At 56.1% G+C, this 24,130-nt stretch overlaps 1 protein-coding gene across 2 annotated transcripts in view; it reads right to left on the reverse strand.

Moving 5' to 3' along the window:
- FAM53A (family with sequence similarity 53 member A) overlaps window positions 1-1,401 on the reverse strand; it is a 93,290-nt gene extending 91,889 nt beyond the window's left edge. Inside the window, exon 1 of one of the 2 annotated variants that reach the window (XM_075332724.1) lies at window positions 1,380-1,401. The gene's annotated coding sequence lies outside the window, so the exon portion shown is untranslated. Of the gene's footprint in view, window positions 1-1,263; window positions 1,352-1,379 lie in introns of those variants that run through there. The other variant, XM_075332722.1, reaches the window with a different exon arrangement.
- Between the last annotated feature and the right edge of the window lie 22,729 nt (window positions 1,402-24,130).

Consider the following 24,130-nt stretch of genomic DNA (forward strand, 5'->3'; position numbering starts at 1 on the left):
CAGCAGCTCCGCACACAGGGGGGTGTTACAGGGGGGCAGCAGCTCCGCACACAGGGGGGTGTTACAGGGGGGCAGCAGCTCCGCACACAGGGGGTGTTACAGGGGGGCAGCAGCTCCGCACACAGGGGGTGTTACAGGGGGGCAGCAGCTCCGCACACAGGGGGGTGTTACAGGGGGGCAGCAGCTCCGCACACAGGGGGTGTTACAGGGGGGCAGCAGCTCCGCACACAGGGGGTGTTACAGGGGGGCAGCAGCTCTCGCACACAGGGGGTGTTACAGGGGGGCAGCAGCTCCGCACACAGGGGGTGTTACAGGGGGGCAGCAGCTCCGCACACAGGGGGTGTTACAGGGGGGCAGCAGCTCCGCACACAGGGGGTGTTACAGGGGGGCAGCAGCTCCTGCACACAGGGGGTGTTACAGGGGGGCAGCAGCTCCGCACACAGGGGGTGTTACAGGGGGGCAGCAGCTCTGCACACAGGGGGTGTTACAGGGGGGCAGCAGCTCCGCACACAGGGGGTGTTACAGGGGGCAGCAGCTCTGCACACAGGGGGTGTTACAGGGGGCAGCAGCTCTGCACACAGGGGGTGTTACAGGGGGCAGCAGCTCTGCACACAGGGGGTGTTACAGGGGGGCAGCAGCTCTGCACACAGGGGGTGTTACAGGGGGGCAGCAGCTCTGCACACAGGGGGTGTTACAGGGGGCAGCAGCTCTGCACACAGGGGGTGTTACAGGGGGCAGCAGCTCTGCACACAGGGGGTGTTACAGGGGGGCAGCAGCTCTGCACACAGGGGGTGTTACAGGGGGGCAGCAGCTCTGCACACAGGGGGTGTTACAGGGGGGCAGCAGCTCTGCACACAGGGGGTGTTACAGGGGGGCAGCAGCTCTGCACACAGGGGGTGTTACAGGGGGGCAGCAGCTCTGCACACAGGGGGTGTTACAGGGGGGCAGCAGCTCTGCACACAGGGGGTGTTACAGGGGCAGCAGCTCTGCACACAGGGGGTGTTACAGGGGGGCAGCAGCTCTGCACACAGGGGGTGTTACAGGGGGGCAGCAGCTCTGCACACAGGGGGTGTTACAGGGGGGCAGCAGCTCTGCACACAGGGGGTGTTACAGGGGGGCAGCAGCACTTTATGGCCTGAGGTTACTTTGCCATCATCTGTTATTATTGAGCACACGCCTGCAATGTGCGGCTCCGGCCACCAGAGGTCAGCAGAGAGCCCCAGCGCTCCAGACATGAGGTCTCCACAACAATGGACGCGTTACCTGGGTCCTCAGTGCACAAGGAGCAGACACTGGAACTCCCTGAACCCACTCAGGGACCATGGGAAGAAAACGGACCAAGACAGTACAACAAGCACCGCGCGCCGCTGTCTACACACCTCCGCCTTCACTGCTGTCTGTGAACTTCTGAGCAGCAGGACAGCCTGGCAGGGGATTATAAAACTTCGGGCGATACCATAGTGATCCACCCTAGGGGAGGCCAACTGGGATAGATTAAAAAAATAAAATTATATGGAAAAGTCTGTGAATCTTCATATAGTAATATACTATAACAAGGTAAATAGATCATAGAGCAGTGGAAAATGAGAAAGAAAATAGCACTGGTGATAGAGGGGAAGCCATGATATAAAAAAATTACCCCCCCGAAATGGAAATAGAATAGTACATTCCGGATTGCAGATTATAAACAAAGAACCTCGTGGGAACTCGGGAGTAATTCACTGTGTGAGGCAGAAGGGGGAGACCGCTACACTACAGGCTGCTCCACTGCACACCGCTACACTACAGGCTGCTCCACTGCACACCGCTACACTACAGGCTGCTCACCGGCACAGCGCTACACTACAGGCTGCTCCACAGCACAGCGCTACACTACAGGCTGCTCCACGGCACAGCGCTACACTACAGGCTGCTCCACTGCACACCGCTACACTACAGGCTGCTCCACAGCACACCGCTACACTACAGGCTGCTCCACTGCACACCGCTACACTACAGGCTGCTCACCGGCACAGCGCTACACTACAGGCTGCTCCACAGCACACCGCTACACTACAGGCTGCTCCACTGCACACCGCTACACTACAGGCTGCTCCACAGCACACCGCTACACTACAGGCTGCTCCACTGCACACCGCTACACTACAGGCTGCTCCACAGCACACCGCTACACTACAGGCTGCTCCACAGCACACCGCTACACTACAGGCTGCTCCACGGCACAGCGCTACACTACAGGCTGCTCCACAGCACAGCGCTACACTACAGGCTGCTCCACGGCACAGCGCTACACTACAGGCTGCTCCACAGCACAGCGCTACACTACAGGCTGCTCCACAGCACAGCGCTACACTACAGGCTGCTCCACAGCACACCGCTACACTACAGGCTGCTCCACAGCACACCGCTACACTACAGGCTGCTCCACAGCACACCGCTACACTACAGGCTGCTCCACAGCACAGCGCTACACTACAGGCTGCTCCACTGCACACCGCTACACTACAGGCTGCTCCACAGCACACCGCTACACTACAGGCTGCTCCACAGCACAGCGCTACACTACAGGCTGCTCCACACCGCTACACTACAGGCTGCTCCACACCGCTATACTACAGGCTGCTCCACACCGCTATACTACAGGCTGCTCCACTGCACACCGCTACACTACAGGCTGCTCCACAGCACAGCGCTACACTACAGGCTGCTCCACAGCACACCGCTACACTACAGGCTGCTCCACAGCACAGCGCTACACTACAGGCTGCTCCACACCGCTACACTACAGGCTGCTCCACGGCACAGCGCTACACTACAGGCTGCTCCACAGCACACCGCTACACTACAGGCTGCTCCACAGCACAGCGCTACACTACAGGCTGCTCCACTGCACACCGCTACACTACAGGCTGCTCCACAGCACAGCGCTACACTACAGGCTGCTCCACAGCACACCGCTACACTACAGGCTGCTCCACACCGCTACACTACAGGCTGCTCCACAGCACAGCGCTACACTACAGGCTGCTCCACACCGCTATACTACAGGCTGCTCCACACCGCTACACTACAGGCTGCTCCACAGCACAGCGCTACACTACAGGCTGCTCCACAGCACAGCGCTACACTACAGGCTGCTCACCGGCACAGCGCTACACTACAGGCTGCTCCACAGCACACCGCTACACTACAGGCTGCTCACCGGCACACCGCTACACTACAGGCTGCTCCACACCGCTACACTACAGGCTGCTCCACAGCACACCGCTACACTACAGGCTGCTCCACAGCACAGCGCTACACTACAGGCTGCTCCACAGCACAGCGCTACACTACAGGCTGCTCCACAGCACAGCGCTACACTACAGGCTGCTCCACAGCACACCGCTACACTACAGGCTGCTCCACAGCACAGCGCTACACTACAGGCTGCTCACCGGCACACCGCTACACTACAGGCTGCTCCACACCGCTACACTACAGGCTGCTCCACAGCACACCGCTACACTACAGGCTGCTCCACAGCACAGCGCTACACTACAGGCTGCTCACCGGCACAGCGCTACACTACAGGCTGCTCACCGGCACAGCGCTACACTACAGGCTGCTCCACGGCACAGCGCTACACTACAGGCTGCTCCACACCGCTACACTACAGGCTGCTCCACAGCACACCGCTACACTACAGGCTGCTCCACACCGCTACACTACAGGCTGCTCCACAGCACACCGCTACACTACAGGCTGCTCCATAGCACACCGCTACACTACAGGCTGCTCCACAGCACACCGCTACACTACAGGCTGCTCCACAGCACACCGCTACACTACAGGCTGCTCCACAGCACAGCGCTACACTACAGGCTGCGCCACAGCACACCGCTACACTACAGGCTGCTCCACAGCACACCGCTACACTACAGGCTGCTCCACAGCACACCGCTACACTACAGGCTGCTCCACTGCACACCGCTACACTACAGGCTGCTCCACACCGCTACACTACAGGCTGCTCCACTGCACACCGCTACACTACAGGCTGCTCCACACCGCTATACTACAGGCTGCTCCACAGCACAGCGCTACACTACAGGCTGCTCCACACCGCTATACTACAGGCTGCTCCACAGCACAGCGCTACACTACAGGCTACTCCACAGCACAGCGCTACACTACAGGCTGCTCCACACCGCTACACTACAGGCTGCTCCACAGCACAGCGCTACACTACAGGCTGCGCCACAGCACACCGCTACACTACAGGCTGCTCCACAGCACACCGCTACACTACAGGCTGCTCCACAGCACACCGCTACACTACAGGCTGCTCCACTGCACACCGCTACACTACAGGCTGCTCCACACCGCTACACTACAGGCTGCTCCACTGCACACCGCTACACTACAGGCTGCTCCACACCGCTATACTACAGGCTGCTCCACAGCACAGCGCTACACTACAGGCTGCTCCACACCGCTATACTACAGGCTGCTCCACAGCACAGCGCTACACTACAGGCTACTCCACAGCACAGCGCTACACTACAGGCTGCTCCACACCGCTACACTACAGGCTGCTCCACAGCACAGCGCTACACTACAGGCTGCTCCACAGCACACGCAACACTACAGGCTGCTCCACACCGCTACACTACAGGCTGCTCCACAGCACAGCGCTACACTACAGGCTGCTCCACACCGCTATACTACAGGCTGCTCCACAGCACAGCGCTACACTACAGGCTGCTCCACACGCTACACTATAGGCTGCTCCACAGCACAGCGCTACACTACAGGCTGCTCCACAGCACAGTGCTACACTACAGGCTGCTCCACAGCACACGCGACACTACAGGCTGCTCCACACCGATACACCACAGGCTGCTCCACAGCACACCGCTACACTACAGGCTGCTCCACAGCACAGTGCTACACTACAGGCTGCTCCACAGCACACCGCTACACTACAGGCTGCTCCACAGCACAGCGCTACACTACAGGCTGCTCCACACCGCTATACTACAGGTTGCTCCACAGCACAGCGCTACACTACAGGCTGCTCCAGAGCACACCGCTACACTACAGGCTGCTCCACAGCATAGTGCTACACTACAGGCTGCTCCACAGCACAGCGCAGCACTACACTACAGGCTGCTCCACAGCACAGCGCTACACTACAGGCTGCTCCACAGCACAGCGCTACACTACAGGCTGCTCCACAGCACACCGCTACACTACAGGCTGCTCCACGGCACAGCGCTACACTACAGGCTTCTCCACAGCACACCGCGACACTACAGGCTGCTCCACACCGCTACACTACAGGCTGCTCCACAGCACAGCGCTACACTACAAGCTGCTGCACAGCACAGCGCTACACTACAGGCTGCTCCACAGCACACCGCTACACTACAGGCTGCTCCACAGCACACCGCTATACTACAGGCTGCTCCACACCGCTATACTACAGGCTGCTCCACAGCACACCGCTACACTACAGGCTGCTCCACACCGCTATACTACAGGCTGCTCCACAGCACAGCGCTACACTACAGGCTGTTCCACACCGCTACACTACAGGCTGCTCCACAGCACAGCGCTACACTACAGGCTGCTCCACAGCACACGCAACACTACAGGCTGCTCCACACCGCTACACTACAGGCTGCTCCACAGCACAGCGCTACACTACAGGCTGCTCCACACCGCTATACTACAGGCTGCTCCACAGCACAGCGCTACACTACAGGCTGCTCCACACGCTACACTATAGGCTGCTCCACAGCACAGCGCTACACTACAGGCTGCTCCACAGCACAGTGCTACACTACAGGCTGCTCCACAGCACACGCGACACTACAGGCTGCTCCACACCGATACACCACAGGCTGCTCCACAGCACTCCGCTACACTACAGGCTGCTCCACAGCACAGTGCTACACTACAGGCTGCTCCACAGCACACCGCTACACTACAGGCTGCTCCACAGCACAGCGCTACACTACAGGCTGCTCCACACCGCTACACTACAGGCTGCTCCACAGCACAGCGCTACACTACAGGCTGCTCCACAGCACACCGCTACACTACAGGCTGCTCCACAGCCCACCGCTACACTACAGGCTGCTCCACAGCACACCGCTACACTACAGGCTGCTCCACAGCACACCGCTACACTACAGGCTGCTCCACAGCACACCGCGACACTACAGGCTGCTCCACAGCACAGCACTACACTACAGGCTGCTCCACAGCACACCGCGACACTACAGGCTGCTCCACACCGTTACACTACAGGCTGCTCCACACCGCTACACTACAGGCTGCTCCACAGCACAGCGCTACACTACAGGCTGCTCCACACCGCTACACTATAGGCTGCTCCACAGCACAGCGCGACACTACAGGCTGCTCCACACCGCTACACTACAGGCTTCTCCACAGCACACCGCTACACTACAGGCTGCTCCACAGCACAGCGCTACACTACCGGCTGCTCCACAGCACACCGCTACACTACAGGCTGCTCCACACAGCTACACTACAGGCTGCTCCACACGGTCACACCGCTACACTACAGGCTGCTCCACAGCACAGCGCTACACTACAGGCTGCTCCACAGCACACGCGACACTACAGGCTGCTCCACACCGGTACACTACAGGCTGCTCCACAGCACACCGCTACGCTACAGGCTGCTCCACACCGCTACACTACAGGCTGCTCCACAACACAGCGGTACACTACAGGCTGCTCCACACCGCTATACTACAGGTTGCTCCACAGCACAGCGCTACACTACAGGCTGCTCCAGAGCACACCGCTACACTACAGGCTGCTCCACAGCATAGTGCTACACTACAGGCTGCTCCACAGCACAGCGCAGCACTACACTACAGGCTGCTCCACAGCACAGCGCTACACTACAGGCTGCTCCACAGCACACCGCTACACTACAGGCTGCTCCACAGCACAGCACTACACTACAGGCTGCTCCACAGCACACCGCGACACTACAGGCTGCTCCACACCGTTACACTACAGGCTGCTCCACACCGCTACACTACAGGCTGCTCCACAGCACAGCGCTACACTACAGGCTGCTCCACACCGCTACACTATAGGCTGCTCCACAGCACAGCGCGACACTACAGGCTGCTCCACACCGCTACACTACAGGCTTCTCCACAGCACACCGCTACACTACAGGCTGCTCCACAGCACAGCGCTACACTACCGGCTGCTCCACAGCACACCGCTACACTACAGGCTGCTCCACACAGCTACACTACAGGCTGCTCCACACGGTCACACCGCTACACTACAGGCTGCTCCACAGCACAGCGCTACACTACAGGCTGCTCCACAGCACACGCGACACTACAGGCTGCTCCACACCGGTACACTACAGGCTGCTCCACAGCACACCGCTACGCTACAGGCTGCTCCACACCGCTACACTACAGGCTGCTCCACAACACAGCGGTACACTACAGGCTGCTCCACACCGCTATACTACAGGTTGCTCCACAGCACAGCGCTACACTACAGGCTGCTCCAGAGCACACCGCTACACTACAGGCTGCTCCACAGCATAGTGCTACACTACAGGCTGCTCCACAGCACAGCGCAGCACTACACTACAGGCTGCTCCACAGCACAGCGCTACACTACAGGCTGCTCCACAGCACACCGCTACACTACAGGCTGCTCCACAGCACAGCGCTACACTACAGGCTGCTCCACAGCACAGCGCTACACTACAGGCTGCTCCACAGCACACCGCTACACTACAGGCTGCTACACAGCACTCTGCTACACTACAGGCTGCTCCACAGCACAGCGCTGCACTACAGGCTGCTCCACAGCACAGCGCTACACTACAGGCTGCTCCACAGCACACTGCTACACTACAAGCTGCTCCACAGCACACCGCTACACTACAGGCTGCTCCACAGCACACCGCTACACTACAGGCTGCTCCACAGCATAGTGCTACACTACAGGCTGCTCCACAGCACAGCACTACACTACAGGCTGCTCCACAGCACACCGCTACGCTACAGGCTGCTCCACAGCACAGCGCTACACTACAGGCTGCTCCACAGCACACTGCTACACTACAGGCTGCTCCACAGCACACCGCTACACTACAGGCTGCTCCACAGCACACCGCTACACTACAAGCTGCTCCACAGCATAGTGCTACACTACATGCTTCTCCACAGCACTCTGCTACACTACAGACTGCTCCACAGCACAGCGCTACACTACAGGCTGCTCCACAGCACAGCGCTACACTACAGGCTGCTCCACACCGCTACACTACAGGCTGCGCCACAGCACAGCGCTACACTACAGACTTCTCCACAGCACTCTGCTACACTACAGGCTGCTCCACAGCACACCGCTACACTACAGGCTGCTCCACAGCACACCGCTACACTACAGGCTGCTACACAGCACAGCGCTACACTACAGGCTGCTCCACAGCACACTGCTACACTACAGGCTGCTCCACAGCACACCGCTACACTACAGGCTGCTCCACAGCACAGCGCTACACTACAGGCTGCTCCACAGCACACCGCTACACTACAGGCTGCTACACACCGCTATACTACAGGCTGCTCCACAGCACTACACTACAGGCTGCTCCACAGCACTACACTACAGGCTGCTCCACAGCACAGCGCTACACTACAGGCTGCTACACAGCACAGCGCTACACTACAGGCTGCTCCACAGCACAGCGCTACACTACAGGCTGCTCCACAGCACACCGCTACCCTACAGGCTGCTACACACCGCTACACTACAGGCTGCTACACAGCACTACACTACAGGCTGCTCCACAGCACAGCGCTACACTACAGGCTGCTCCACAGCACAGCGCTACACTACAGGCTGCTCCACAGCACTCCGCTACACTACAGGCTGCTCCACAGCACACTGCCACACTACAGGCTGCTCCACAGCACACTGCTACACTACAGGCTGCTCCACAGCACAGCGCTACACTACAGGCTGCTCCACAGTATCTGCCAATACACACACACGTGGCCAATTCAGTGACGTCACCTGCGCTGACCACGGCACGCTTATGTTCTCTTTTATCTGCCAATACACTCACACATGTGCCGCTCCCGGGGAAGCAGCTGAGCTGCTCAGATCCGGGTTCGCTGTGGCTCGAGGGTCTCCGGACCAGAGGGTCGTGCGGCCACTTAAATGAAAGGGGGTATTTACAGGGGGATTGATAAAGTTCGCCCGTGTTGTACGGTAATTGGGAGTACCGCCGCTGTTGTTGGGAGTACCTGGGGTGATGACGTGGGGCAGCCAGGTGTCGTAGCCCTCCACGGGTAGGGGGGATGCCCCGGGACTCTGTGTGGGATGCAGTGGGATGCAGGGGTCACTCTCGTACTCACTCAGTCAATAAGCAGACGCTGACAATCGGGTAATCCAAGTCTCTGGGTGCCGCTGCCGCTGAGGGGAGCTCGTCCGGGTCCCGTCCCCTGCAGTGTTGCCTGGTGATCCGTGACCTGCCTCCTAGCAGTAAGTTTAACTTCAATGAGGTGGCCCAGTAGTATGGAACTTGCCGAGCCCCGCTCCCCACTGTGGCCAAGTATGGGATCCTGCTCTCAGGGCTTACGCTTGGGATTTTCTGGACCATATTGGATTGGAAAGTCCTATCCCCCTCATTGCGCTAGTGCCCCAATTCTGGAGCAGGTGGGAACGGATCATAAAGGCTCCATTCTCCTCAGGTAAATTGTCGGGTTGCCTGAATCTACTCCCCGACCTAGGGTCCGTATACCCCGTCGTGCCTTCGGGCCCGGACCGGTGATAGTGCTAGGCTGTCGGCTGTCCTCCTCGACAGGTGCAGGCACCTTGCCACAATCCCCTGCGACTGGGGGTCCGACTCCTCTAGGTCCAGACCACCGTCTGCAACCTAGACAGCTTCTCTTAGGAGCCACCACTCCCGAACTCCTCTCACTCAACTCCACAGACTCTACTGACTGACTGACTACACTCCTCACCAACCCTTCCTGACCCCTCAGGTGGGCGGCTCTATTCCACTCAAGCCGTCCACTGGTGTGTCTGGTGGGTGTTGTGCAGGGTCTATCTAGGATTTGATTTGCTGTTGGAGGCAACACTGTCAGATAGGGACCCAGAACCATGAGGGACTTGGAATACTGCACGGGAGGGCAGTTTGTGCAGTACCCTGTGACGACCTGATAGTCCAGGGGCGTCACATTCCCCCTTGGTTAAATGTAGCTCGTCCTCGAGCTACAGGACATCCAGAGGTTTATTTTTGTAACAAAAAGGAAAAAAAAGGATTAACATTTTATTTACAGTTTACATCCCACATTAGGGAGGCACATTACTTAAACGTTACTTTAACTGTTAGAGTTCATCATTTTAACTATGGAACGCTACCGGTTATGTTAGTAGCAGAGGCTCAACCTACTCTGTTGCAGCCTCTTCCTACGACAGTCCAGCCCCAACGTCCCAGATCCCATCAACCCGCCACCCAAACAACCTGACCCACTGCATTCCTATCCGTGGGTCCGTGACCAGGTTAAGGTCCCGGGTGTTGAAAAGACGACTCTGGTGGGCACAGGAGGTGCAACTATATACAATTACACAAGTCCGTGCTGGCCACAACCAGTCCCGTGGCCATGGTCCATTTTACTACTAAAATATATATATAAGAACCGGAGTCCATGCACCTGATGCAAACATTATGTAAACTTTTCTTAATCTGGTGAGACCCGGTACGATTATTCATCAATTTTTCTTATCATTCCTATTTTAAATGGCCATGTCCCGCTCACATTCTTCCGTATACCTCAGTGGGGGCTGACCAAAATTAACCCGGGTCGACCCTCTCAATGCTGGACCCTCTTCCTCCCCCTGGGATATGGCAATGCTTCCTACTGGTTCCTCGCCCTCAGTGGCAGGTGTGGCTGGTAGGTAGGACCCTACGTGTGCGTGGTAAGGGTATAGGTACTACTCTAGGTGTTGGAGTGAGTGCAGTGTCAGTAAGCCTTTCCTGTTCTGGTTATTCCGCGGGTTGTGGGATTGTTAACACAGGGACTATCACTGCTCCGTTTTGCATGGGACAATCTTCTAGAAAATCACCTAGAATGGTACAGATCATCCTTTTCTTTCTTTCTACTACTTGAGGTTGGGGCTGGGGTTTATCTGCAATGCTTAAGGGCTCTGGACATTTCTTCAGGTGGTGTCGGGAGACGGTAGACGTGGTTCTTCCCTGATCCTTGCTAATAAGGCAAGTCTTTTGGTTGTTGAAGTTGTATGGTTGCACCACAAAAGGCTCCTTTTCCCATTGATCATCCAATTTGTGCAGCTTCCTCTTCCTCTTCAGCCATACGTCACCTGGTGAGAAAGGGGTTGCTTTTGCCTGTTTGTTAAAGTTTCTCTCTTGCCTTTCTCTATTCTGATTCAAACTCTCTTCAACACACTTTTGAATCTGCTTATACTGGATCTGGCAACGTGAGTCCCAATCCGTCCCGGGCAAGTAGACTTCAGGCAATTGGACCTCCATCTCTGAGTCTACTGGGAGTCTTCCAGGTCTGGCTCTCATCAGGTAAGCGGGTGTACACTTGGTGGATTCCACAGGACTATTGTTGTAGATATCCACAAGGTCGGGCAGGTTTTCAGGCCACTGGTTCCGCTCCTCAAGTGGAAGAGTCTTCAGCAGATTGATCACCAAATGGTTCATCTTCTCGCACATCTCATTCGTCTGTGCATGGTAGGGTGTAGTGCGTATCTTCTTGCACCCGTATAGACTACAGAATTCCTGGAAGATTTCAGCCTCAAATGCCGGACCTTGATAGGTGAGGACTCGATCGGCCTGCAGAAGTGTGCTTGGAACGCCTTCCCTGTGGTGCTTGCAGTTAAATCCTTAACGGGTACCACCACCAGGAATCGAGAGTAGTGGTCTACCATCATGAGTGCATAAGTGTAACCACTTCTGCTGGGGGTTAGCTTGACGTGATCCAAAGCTATAATCTCCAAGGGCTGCTTAGTGATTATCGATTGGAGTGGTGCTCGCTGACTGGTGCCATCTTGCCTCCTCAAGGCGCAGGGGCCGCAGTTCCTACACCAGGTTTCTATGGAATCTCTCATCCCTATCCAGTAGAAGCGACTCCTCTGCAGCATCTCCAACTTCTGCCTTCCAAAGTGCCCTGCTCCATCGTGGTACGCTTCCAGGACCGGGACATACGCTTGGGGTATAACGATCTGGCAGATTCTTTCATGTGTCTTGGGATTGGTTAGAGTCCTTCACAATGTGTCTTGGTGAAGATATAGCCGACTCCTGTCCTGCCATAACTTCTTTGCTTCTGCTGGGACGCCCGGCTCGAGGCGGGAGCCAGCCCGGGCTAGCAATGTTTTAACCAGCCTGATTGCACGGTCACCATCCTGGGCCTCTTGCCAACCGTGATGGGGCAATGGATCAAAGGTTGCTTCTTGCTGATGGCTCCAGGGTCGAGACCGTTCTATGTGAGTGGGTCGGTGAAAAGCAGGCAATTCAATTTCCTCCAGGTCATCGTTATCCTTCCCATCATCAGACAAATGGGGCATCCTGGACAGGGCATCTGCATTAGTGTTCTTGCGACCAGCCCTGTATTTTATGATGAAATCATAATTCGCTAACCTTGCAACCCAGCGTTGTTCCAATGCTCCAAGCTTCGCCGTGTCCAGATGGGTCAGTGGATTATTGTCTATGTACATGGTAAACTTCGTGGCAGCAAGGTAGTGCTTAAACCTCTCCATCACGGCCCACACAAGTGTCAGAAACTCCAGCTTGAAAGAACTATAGTTCTGTGGGTTCATTTCGGTGGGCCTCAGCTTTCGGCTGGTGTAGGCGATTACTTTTTCTTTGCCTTTTTGCACTTGTGACAGGAAAGCTCCCAGTCCTACATTACTAGCATCCGTATACAGTATAAACGGGAGACTGTAGTCGGGATATGCAAGGATCTCATCCCCCATCAGGACTGACTTCATCTGCTCAAAGGAATCTTTCTGTTCCTTCCCCCACTTGAATTGGGGGGGGGGGGGGCAGAGGCCTTGTTGTCCCACCAGGAGGTCTTGTAAGGGGGCCGCCATTTGAGTGTAACCCAGGACAAATCTTCGGTAGTACCCCATCAGGCCCAGGAACTGCCGCACTTCCCTGACAGTGTTGGGCCTTGGCCAGTTCTGGATGATGGCGGTGATCTTCTCAGGATCCGCGGCCACACCCTCAGCACTGACCACATATCTCAGGTACTGCACCTTAGGCTTCAGTAGGTGACACTTGGATGGCTTGAGCTTCATCCCGTACCTGGATAGTGCCTCAATTACCTCCGCCAGATATTCCAGATGCGCTTCCTACGTCTTAGAGTATATGATGACGTCGACCAAGTACAGCAGGACTGTTTCAAAATTACAGTGGCCCAAGCAGCACTCCATGAGCCGCTGGAACGTCCCCAGTGCATTGCACAGCCCAAATGGCATGCTATTGAATTCACACAATCCCATCGGGGTAGCAAACGCAGTCCTCTCATGGTCCACTTCAGCAGCAGCCACTTGCCAGTATCCACTAGTGAGATCAAGAGTAGAGAAATAAGTAGAAAACTTTAGGGCAGCCAATGATTCCTCAATGCGGGGTAAAGGGTAGGCATCTTTATGCATGATCTTATTGCTTTGTCTGTAATCCACACACATCCTCATAGTGCCATCCTTCTTCTTCACCAGTACCAGAGGGGCTGCCCAGGGGCTGCAACTATCACGGATTACCCCAGCTTCCTTCATGCTTCTGAGCATATCCTTAGCACACTGGCCAGGTGGTATGGACCTATGCCTCTCTTTAATAGGTGGGTGAGCGCCTGTGGGTATGTGATATTGTACTCCCCTTATCCGCCCAAAATCCAGTGGAAGCTTACTAAAGACCTGCTCGTACTCTTGAACAACCCTGTAGACCCCTTGTTTGTGATGTCAAGGTGTAGAGTCGGTGCCCACACGTGTAACTCCTGGCACCACTTTTCTTACGGTCCTTGGGGGCTGTCGCTGGGATACTGATCTGATGGGTTTGGGGAACTTGCCGCCTGGATGGCATCTGTGTTTACCACAAACAGCTTGGCTAAGGTGTTGACCACTCCGTCGGTAGGGGCTGTTGGTCCCGGGGCCCCGATTGGGAGAATAGGGAGGAGGTATAGGTGCAGGTGCCGATGCGGGGAAGCAGCGTGGGCGCGGGTGCAACGTTGCGGTGCAGCGCGGTGCCGGATGGCACTGTTGTACTCACTCAGGTAGAAAATCTGACCCCGGTCCTACGGTTCCGCTGACCTCCACCAACTCCTGCAGACAGCCACCACTGTCTGCCGACCTTGCTGATTGTGCTTGGGCTCCGACCCAGACACACACAGACTTTCTCCTCTCACTACCACCTCTCCACTTCAACTCCTCAACTTGACTCCTCCACTTGACTGAACTGACTACTTTTCCCGCCTCCAGGCCTGTGAACTCCTCGGTGGGCGGGGCCAACCACCTGGCTCCGCCCCACCTGGTGTGGACATCAGACCCTGGAGGGAGGCAACAAGGGTTTTGTTTGACTGGTGTTCCTGACCAGGGGAGGGGGGTGTGTGTATGTGATGTTATTCTGTGACCCCTGGGATCCAGGGCATCACACTCCCCCTTGGTAAAACGCAGACCGTCGGCGGGCTGCCCGTCCATCACTGGTTTTATTTTCTGAAAAATATAAAACAAACAACGGTATGCATTTTCAAATCTTCCCTTACGGGAGGCATGTCACTTTAACGTTACTAACAGTAATAAAAACACTTTTAATAACAACGGACGGGTCCCAGTTCTTCCGCTTCCCCACCTAAACAACCTAAACCTTGATGCTGCCCCTAAGAAGCGGGAAAACAGAACCTGGTTCAGGTTGCCCAAGCGGGAACGGGTACGGTATCTCGCACCCGGCTGTCATTCAGGGGGGCCCCACGTCCAGGGGGACCCCTGACCCCGGAGGATGGTCACCGGTCCTGGTGGTAACCGGACCCCAGCCTGCTCTGCTGCGGGTCCCTCCTTCAACTTGCCTCTCAGGAGGCGGTTAACGGAACTCCAGCCCGGAATTATTTACAAGCCCACAAGTTCGTGGGTGGCCTGCTAGTTCTCGGCCGTGTTCATGAGCAGTTTCTCATGTGGGCAAGGGCTTTTAGGAAAACATGTAACTTAGGGTCCCAACGGGGACAACAGCTCTGCTGCAACGGGGTTCCGCTGCCTATCACTTGAGGTCGCCTTCCTCATACTCCTCCTGCTCCTGATCTGGACGGGTCAGTGGGGGAGCGGACTGGGGCCGCCTAGGGACACTGCGGCTTTCTCTTTCCTTCACATCAAGGGCGGACCAGCCCCTCTCCCCGCACTGTCGGGTGTATGTCACCAGGTCACCCGGTTGCAGGTCACGGCCAGGGTGGCCTGTTGGGAGATGGGAATTTACGTCTCTGCGGGCTAGAAAGATTTCGGCCTCCATGCCTGGCTCGTAGATGAATCCATACCCACGTTGGGGATCGAATCGCCTGACCTGGCCCTCGTAGATTGGGCCCTGCACCCGGTAGGTGGCATTCCGGAGGTTATCCTTCTCCCGGATTGTGCGGGCCAGCACTTTGGATTTCTGCTGCTCCCTGGCAGCTGGCTCGGCTGCCTATGCCAAAATGGAGCACCTGCGTACCCCTGCTGCGCTCGGGTCGGGCCCTTCCGGATCTCCACCGTACCGGCTATGACCGGTACCACTGCTGGGAAGTCCCGCGGTGACGCGGCCTGGTACAGCGGCGACCCGGCGCTGCCTCAGCTGAGGCGTGGGTTTCAGGGACGGCAGGCCTCACCTGCTGGGCCTTCCTGCTGGCGGCCTCCACTACTTCCGTGGCTGGGCGGACTGCCGGAGCCGGGACTCTCTTGGGCACGGTCACCTCACGGACGGACACCTCCCGCGGGACCTTCCACGGTAGCGGGATCGGTGCAGGTTGCTCGTATGGTCGTCCGCGGGCTGCGCTTACAGGCTTTTCCTCTGGGGCGAGCGAGTTGGACACCATTGCCGGTGTTGGGGGCAGCGGACCGATTGGCGGGGCAGCGACAACCGGTACAGGTGGCTGGGGAGGCAGCAGGGTGAATGGGCAAAGACCGGGCTCCTCAGCTGCAGCGACCGGTCCCTCTGGGACACAGGAGCGTGGGTCGCTTACCCGCTCCTCCAGCACTGCCTCCGCCTCGCGTTTCCGCACGGCCGCCGCCACCTCGTCCATTTCGGCCACCCATCGCTCCATCAGGAACCGGACTTGGGCCTGCAGGCGGCAGCACATCTGCGCTGTCCGGGCCTCCACCCACGCCGCTGTTCCTGGTGCGGGCTCCGGGATCTCAGGATTGCCGGACAGGACAGACATCTTGCGTGGATGCTTCCAGGAACCGGGTGAATGGCAAAGTCCTGGCGTCCCTGCCTTTTTATCCCACATCAGGCAGGCCTTCACCCGCCCCCCCTTGGTTCTCTCCGGCACCTCCTTATCCTGGGGGCGGGGCTTCACTTTCGCGCCTTCCCTCCTCGGGGAAGACGACTCGAGCGGGAACTTTTCGCGCCCAAGATGGCAGACTTTCAAATTTTTCGGCCGGACACCGCCGGCGGAGACTGCAAGGCGCACTTCTACTGGTAAGTAGATGGGTAGAATCCTGTTTGTGACGCCAAGTAGTCGCGGGTGGAGGGGTTGGGAACGCCGCTCGCCTGGGGGTTCGCTGGCGCTCGGGTCCGGTGCTTCTGCTCCTCGGTGGCTCGAGCAGCGCCTCCTCGCCCACGAGTGAAAAGGGAGAGGTTTGTGGTGAGATGTCGGTCGTGACGCCACCCACGGGGTTGTGGTGATGGTGGGCACCACCGCTGCTGGTGATGGGGGAATCCCAGGAGCGATGGCGGAGAGCAGCTAAGGTGTTGACCACTCCGTGGGTAGGGGCTGTTGGTCCCGGGGCCCCGGTTGGGAGAATAGGGAGGAGGTATAGGTGCAGGTGCCGATGCGGGGAAGCAGCGTGGGCGCGGGTGCAACGTTGCGGTGCAGCGCGGTGCCGGATGGCACTGTTGTACTCACTCAGGTAGAAAACCTGACCCCGGTCCTACGGTTCCGCTTACTTTCACCAACTCCTACAGATGGCCACCACCATCTGCCGACCTTGCTGATTGTGCCTGGGCTCCGACGCAGACACACACAGACTTTCTCCTCTCACTACCACCTCTCCACTTCAACTCCTCAACTTGACTCCTCCACTTGACTGAACTGACTACTTTTCCCGCCTCCAGGCCTGTGAACTCCTCGGTGGGCGGGGCCAACCTCCTGGCTCCGCCCCACCTGGTGTGGACAACAGACCCTGGAGGGAGGCAACATGGGTTTTGTTTGACTGGTGTTCCTGACCAGGGGAGGGGTGTGTGTGTATGTGATGTTATTCTGTGACCCCTGGGGTCCAGGGCGTCACACAACCCTACCCGGTCCATCTTAATGGTCACCTTTTTGAACCCGATTTGAGTCACTGGTAACCCGTTGACGGCGTAGATGGTAATGCTGTCATCTGGTGGGGTGAGTTCATCATCCAGCCAAAACGTCTTATACAGCACATAGGGAATAGTTGTTACCTGGGAGCCGGTATGAAGGAGTGCAGAGGTCGGGATCCCATCCAGGGTGATGGAAACGATGGGCCGTCCCCCCACATACCGCTCTCGCCAGTCTGCTGGGCCTTGAGAGTTATTCCTGTGGATTGGCCCTTGGCCCCAGGGGTTGCCTGTTTAAAGGACAGCTCCGTGCGTTATTACACTTATAACAAACAGGTTGTCAATATCGCTGTTCCGTCCTTTATACCCTGGGGTCCTTTTCCTCATCCAGGGGACGTCCTCCGGGCAGTTGGCCAGTTGGATCTCTCTCGATGGGGTGGCCTTTGACTTGAGTTAAATTGCCTCTAAGATCCTTGCGACGTCACTACTCAGCTGCTGTACCTGTGAGGACAAATCGCTGATTCCGCCCACTATTGGAGGGGTTGGCTCCAGCAGTGCTAAGGCAGGGGGCTTTACATGCCGGAGAGGTGCCGGCTTGCCAGGACGGAAGTGGAGAGTCAGGAGCCTTCGGGGGCTGCAGGACTTTGATCGCCCGCTCCTTCAGGATAGCAAAGTCTAAGGTGGGATGTTCCAGGGCCCACAGCCGGAGCTGCTTATGGTCTCCACTGAACCCAGGCACTGCAGGAACTGCTCCACCAGCATCTTGTTCCCCTCTGGCTCACCGATGTCGTTGATCTGTCGCGGGCGGAGGAGGGGACGCTGCGCTCACCAACTGCTCGGGTCCGGCCGCTGCTGCTGCTGCTCGGTGGTGGCTCGAGCGGTGGGCCGGATCCCGGGGACTGTGGTTTTGGGGATATTGTCCGTGACGCCACCCACGGTTGTGGTGAAGTTGTGCACCACCGCTGCTCTGGACGGGGATCCCGGGAGCGATGACAGGGAGCAGCTTGGATGTTGTTTTACCCCTCCGTGGGTAGGGGGTTGGTTGTCCTGGGGCCCCGGTGAGGGTTAGGGATGACAGGCGGGTTACGGGGCCTGGTGAGGTGCAGGGTCGTCTGGGCAGCGCTGTGCCGCACAGCACGGTGGTACTCACTCAGCCAGTAATTTACACAGAGTCTCTGGACAAACAAACGGCTGGATGGACGGGTCCCACAGACGGCTGCGGTTGTTCTCCTCCCGGTAGGTTGGCGGTGACTGCCTTTCCCTGCACCTGTGTTGTGTTTACGGTTCCAATGGCTTCCCACCGGTAACCCGCTCCCCAGCTTGGATGGATGCTGAGGGAGCCCCTTTTGCCCGCAGGCTCTGGCCCTGGGAACTGTAGCCTTGGCGGTGACTGTGTTTCCCTTTACGGTGTGAGCTGTTGCCTTCAATTGGGTCTTGACTGCTGGGGAACCCCGGATTTTCCCTTCGCTAACGGATTTGACCAGTGTTACGGCGACTCCTAGCCTGGTCGGGGTCCGTAGGCCCTGCCGAATGGTGCTGGCTTCTCTTCACTCCCCGATCCGGTACCGGTGGGCCACCGCCCGTCCTCGGTCCTTACGGTTCACTCCAATCAGCCTCTCCTGCAGACGGTCACCACCGTCTGCCAACCTTGCTGTACGTGCCTGGGCCACACACCCGGACACAGTCAGGCTACTCCTCTACCACTTCACTTCTCCAACTCCAAAACTCATCTCTCTACTTTTCCCGCCTCCAGGACTGTGAACTCCTCAGTGGGCGGGACCAAACACCTGGCCCACCCCCTGGTGTGGACATCAGCCCCTGGAGGAAGGCAACAAGGATTTGTGTTTGACCTAGGTGTGCCTAGCCGGGGTGTGGGGTGTGTTGGTGTAGTACCTGTGACGTCCTGGCTTGTCCAGGGCACCACAGATCAGTTTCAGAGTCCGTAACGCCGCTTGCAGTCTCAGGGCATAATCCCTGATGCTGTCTTGGGGGCGCTGTTTACAGCTGTAGAATCTTATCCACAGCTCAGCTTCGGTGCGGGTCTCAAATGCAGCTCCCAGCTGTTTAAAGATGGCGGGTATCGAGAGCCGATCCTCCTCAGTCCATGTCTCTAGTTCTAACTCAGCAGCGCCTGTCAGCTGACCGAGTACCACAGACGCCCATTGCTGACCGGCCAGGGCGTACATGTTGAGGACGTTGCAGATCTTCCGCTTGAACCCCTATAGTGCATTGGGTCGGCCATCATACTGTGGGAGACAGGCAGTGCCAGGCACGTAGGGCAAGGTGATCGGCATGATAGGCGTGACCGCCTTGGCCCCCGATGCCGCTACCCTTGCGACCGGAGCAGGGCCCGCCGCACCCGCATTACCCTGGTCGGGTGTAGGTAGTGCCACAACGCTTCCATCGTCTGGCGCGGACATTCTCGCGTTCCCCCTTGGTTTTCGCCCACCACACACTGCTGTGCTATGGCCCTCTGGGAACTTCCGGTTCCGGGCAGACTCTCAGGACGAAGGGCAGGGCTTCTGCTTTGCACGCTTTGGTCGAGAAGACGGCGTTTTGGCGCCAAAGATGGCGGAAGATGGCGGGAAACGGGATTCTTGACTCGCAAATTGGATTTTCAAGGAGCACGTCACCCAGGTAAGTGGGTCCTGCTCGTATCCTGTTCGTGACGCCAGAAATTTGAGATGTGCCGCCCCTGTGGAAGCAGCTGAGCTGCTCGGATCCGGGTTCGCTGTGGATCGAGGGTCTCCGGACCCGGGGGTCGTGCAGCAACTCAAATGAAAGGGGGTATTTACAGGGGGATTGATATAGTTCATGACGCCACCCAAGGTGTACAGTAATTTGGGAGTACCGTCGCTGCCATTGGGAGTACCCGGGGTGATGATGTGGGGCAGCAAGGTGTCGTAGCTATCCACGGGTAGTGGGGTGCCGTGGGATGCAGGGGTCACTCTCATACTCACTCAGTCAATAAGCAGACGCTGACAACTGGGTAAACCAACTCTCTGGGTGCCGCTGCCGCTGAGGGGAGATCGTCCGAGTCCCGTCCCCTATAGTGTTGCCTGGTGATCCGTGACCTGCCTCCTGGCACTAGGTTTAACTTCAACGTGGTGTCACGTGTATGGTGTATGGAACTTGCCGGGCCCCGCTCCCCACTGTGGCTAAGTGTGAGACCTAGCTCTCAGAGCTCACGCTTGGGATTTTCTGGACCATTTTGGTTTGGAAAGTCCTATCCCCCTCGTTGCGCTAATGCCCTGATTCTGGAGCGGGTGGGAACAGATCATAAAGGCTCCATTCTCCTCAGGTGAATTGTCGGGTTGCCTGAACCTACTCCCCGACATAGGGTCCCTGTACCCCGTTGTGCCTTCGGTCCTGGACCGGTGATAGTGCTAGGCTGCCGGCTGTCCTCCTCAACAGGTCCAGGCACCTTGCCACAATCCCCTGCGACCGGGGGTCCAACTCCTCTAGGTCCAGACCACCGTCTACAACCTAGACAGTTTCTCTTAGGAGCCACCGCTCCCGAACTCCTCTCACTCAACTCCACTCCACAGATTCTACTGACTGACTGACTACACTCCTCACCTCCCCGTCCTAACCCCTCAGGTGGGCGACTCTATTCCACTCAATATTGTACAAAAAGGACCTGGCTCGACCACTACCGTCAGTAGGTGCTCTGGAGAAAAAATAACAATACAATAGCAAATATACTCCGGCACACTGAAAGAATTATATGAGAGAAGTCCAAAAATGGTGCTCAAAAATTCATTTTTATTATTTTGTATTCTTATATAGTGTTCACCGTCCAACGTTTCAACCCGAAGGTTTTCTTCAGGGACTGATTTTTTACATGTGAGAAAACGAAAAACACATAGTCATACATATGCAATGTACATGGATATCATTACAGTAATGATATCCATGTACATTGCATATGTATGACTATGTGTTTTTCGTTTTCTCACATGTAAAAAATCAGTCCCTGAAGAAAACCTTCGGGTTGAAACGTTGGACGGTGAACACTATATAAGAATACAAAATAATAAAAATGAATTTTTGAGCACCATTTTTGGACTTCTCTCATATAATTCTTTCAGTGTGCCGGAGTATATTTGCTATTCTATTCCACTCAAGCCGTCCACTGGTGTGCTTGGAGGGTGTGATGCAGGGTGTATCTAGGATTTCATTTGCTGTTGGAGGCAACACTGCTTGGAATACTGCACGGGAGGGCAGTTTGTGCAGTACCCTGTGACGACCTGATAGTCCAGGGGCGTCACATATATATATATATATATATATATATATACTGTAGATATATATATATATGTATACATTTGAAACCAGAAGTTCCTCTCCGCTCTCTATACAGACACATTTGCAGGTTTTTCCCTCCGCTCTCTATACAGACACATCTGCAGGTTTTTCCTCCGCTCTCTATAAAGACACATCCACAGGTTTTTCTCTGATATGAAATCAGAATAAACTTTTCCAGTTTTAGGTCAATTAGAAACCAAAATTATTTATATTTAGATTATATATAGAGGGAGAGAGAGAGGAGGTTTTAAGGTATTTTTATTATTTTATGCAAAGTGTAAAGTTTCCCTCATTTCATTAGTATTTGATACCCTTGCCCTTATGACTCGCCCACCCCAGGGCTATGGGACACACGGTGCCGGGCCGGACTAGTCCGAGGGTAGTCAGTGGTGGCGGGGCCCGACTCCGTGGCCCTGGTGGGTGTCAGTTAAATATGGCTGGTGACTTGGGGTTTGTGTTCGTGACGCCACCTGTGGTATGCGGCTATTAAGCCGCCGCTGCTGTGTGAGGCCTCCGGGTTGATGATATGGCAGCAATGGTGGTACTGCTCCCCACAGGTGGAGCGGTGCCCCGGGGACACTGTTGGTGCTCGTGAGAGTCTATGGTGTTGTGTGGATAACACGGTGCAGGGCCGACAGGCAATGAAAGAAACAGGCACAAACAACTGTCTCTTTACCTACTCCTCTTTTACTTCACAAACGGTTAGTCCTGGGAGACCGTTACAGGTGGTAGACGGCTCCGGCCGGCCTGGAAGTAACTGGATGTCGTTTTGGCCAGATGAGTATGAGGCCTACTCCTGTTCTTTCCTTACTGTGGTAGGACCCTGCTCTCTGAATTTAGCAATGGCCCTCTTGCTGCTGGGACCGGTGGTACGTCCCTTTCCCTCTGTGGTAGGCTGCACAGGCCTTCTCTGGTGCTTCTCTGCTGGAGTCCACACCGGGCCCTGATGATGCAGCTGTACCTTCGGGCCAGGTGCTTGCAGCTCTTCTGCCCTTCATATTCGGCTACCAGGGAGTATTTTAGGCCCTGGTGGCCACAGACTCCGATGTCCGAGTCTCTTCTGTGCCTCTCTGCTCCTCCTGCTCCACTGGGCCAAGCTGCTCCAGGCCTAGGCCCCAGTTCTACAGGACAGCACTACTCTGCGTCTGCTTACTATGACTTCTCTCTACAGACTGACCACTAACTCCTCCCTCAGGCCAGACTTAAGGAATGCTCCCTGGAACTCCAGGTTCAGAGCTCCCCCTGCTGGCCTGAGGGAGAACTGCGTTGGATGTTAAACTTACTGGCCAATAGACCTCCCAATTACCTCCAGGCTCAGCATTAACCCTTTGGAGGGGCAATACTGTTGTGGCGACCAGGTCCTGGGGCGCCACACTTACACTGTGTGACTTAGGGAAAATGTTTTGGATCTCCTTCCACAAGCTTCTCACAATAGCTGATTTGGGCGCATTCCTCCTGACAGAACTGGTGTAACTGAGCCATGATTGTAGGCTGCCTTGCTCGTACCTGCCTTTTCAGCTTTGCCCATAAATGTTCAATAGGATTGAGATCAGGGATTTGTGATGGCCACTCCAAAACATTGATTTTGTTATCCTTATGCCACTTTGTAACTAGTTTTTCAGTATGCTTTGGGTCATTGTCCATTTGGAAGACCCATTTCCATCCAAGCTTTAAGTTCCTGGCTGATGTCTTGATTAGAGATGAGCGATCCTGTCGAAGATCAGATTGGGTCGGGATCGCCAAGCCCACTGTGGTTCATCGATCAGATTGCCGATCCGATCAACGATCGTAGCCATACCCATTGAATTCAATGGGAGGCAAAACTTATGTGTTCTAAAATGGTGTTGGGGGGCTGCAAATAGTGTAGAGGGCTACAAAAGAAAAAAATAAGGAAGGAATAAACCGGGAGATGCTTACAGTCTCCGAGCGGCAGCAGCTCTTCTTCCAGGGCTGATAATTAATTGTCTCTGGCTCTAGTCAGACCGCTCCTCAACCCTCTCTGACAACGTTATACTGGTGTGAAATAAATTTAAAAAATGCCATGCGGTTCCCACATATATTAATACCAGCACAGGTTAAGCATATGGCTACAGGCTGCAGCCCCCAGCAGTTACTTATATTGGCTGTGTATCAAAATAAGAGGAACCGCTCTAATAAGAAATAAGAGGAAGGCTTTTTTTTAAATTATTTAAATAAATCACTTTAAAAAACGTCATGCGGTCCCCACCCCAATTTTGATATTTATGATAAAGCCGATACCTGGGGGCTGGCATTCTTAGGCTGGGGAGGACCATGGTTATTGGGCCC

The sequence above is a fragment of the Anomaloglossus baeobatrachus genome, chromosome 1, assembly GCF_048569485.1.
Source record: "Anomaloglossus baeobatrachus isolate aAnoBae1 chromosome 1, aAnoBae1.hap1, whole genome shotgun sequence".
NCBI lineage: Eukaryota > Metazoa > Chordata > Amphibia > Anura > Aromobatidae > Anomaloglossus > Anomaloglossus baeobatrachus.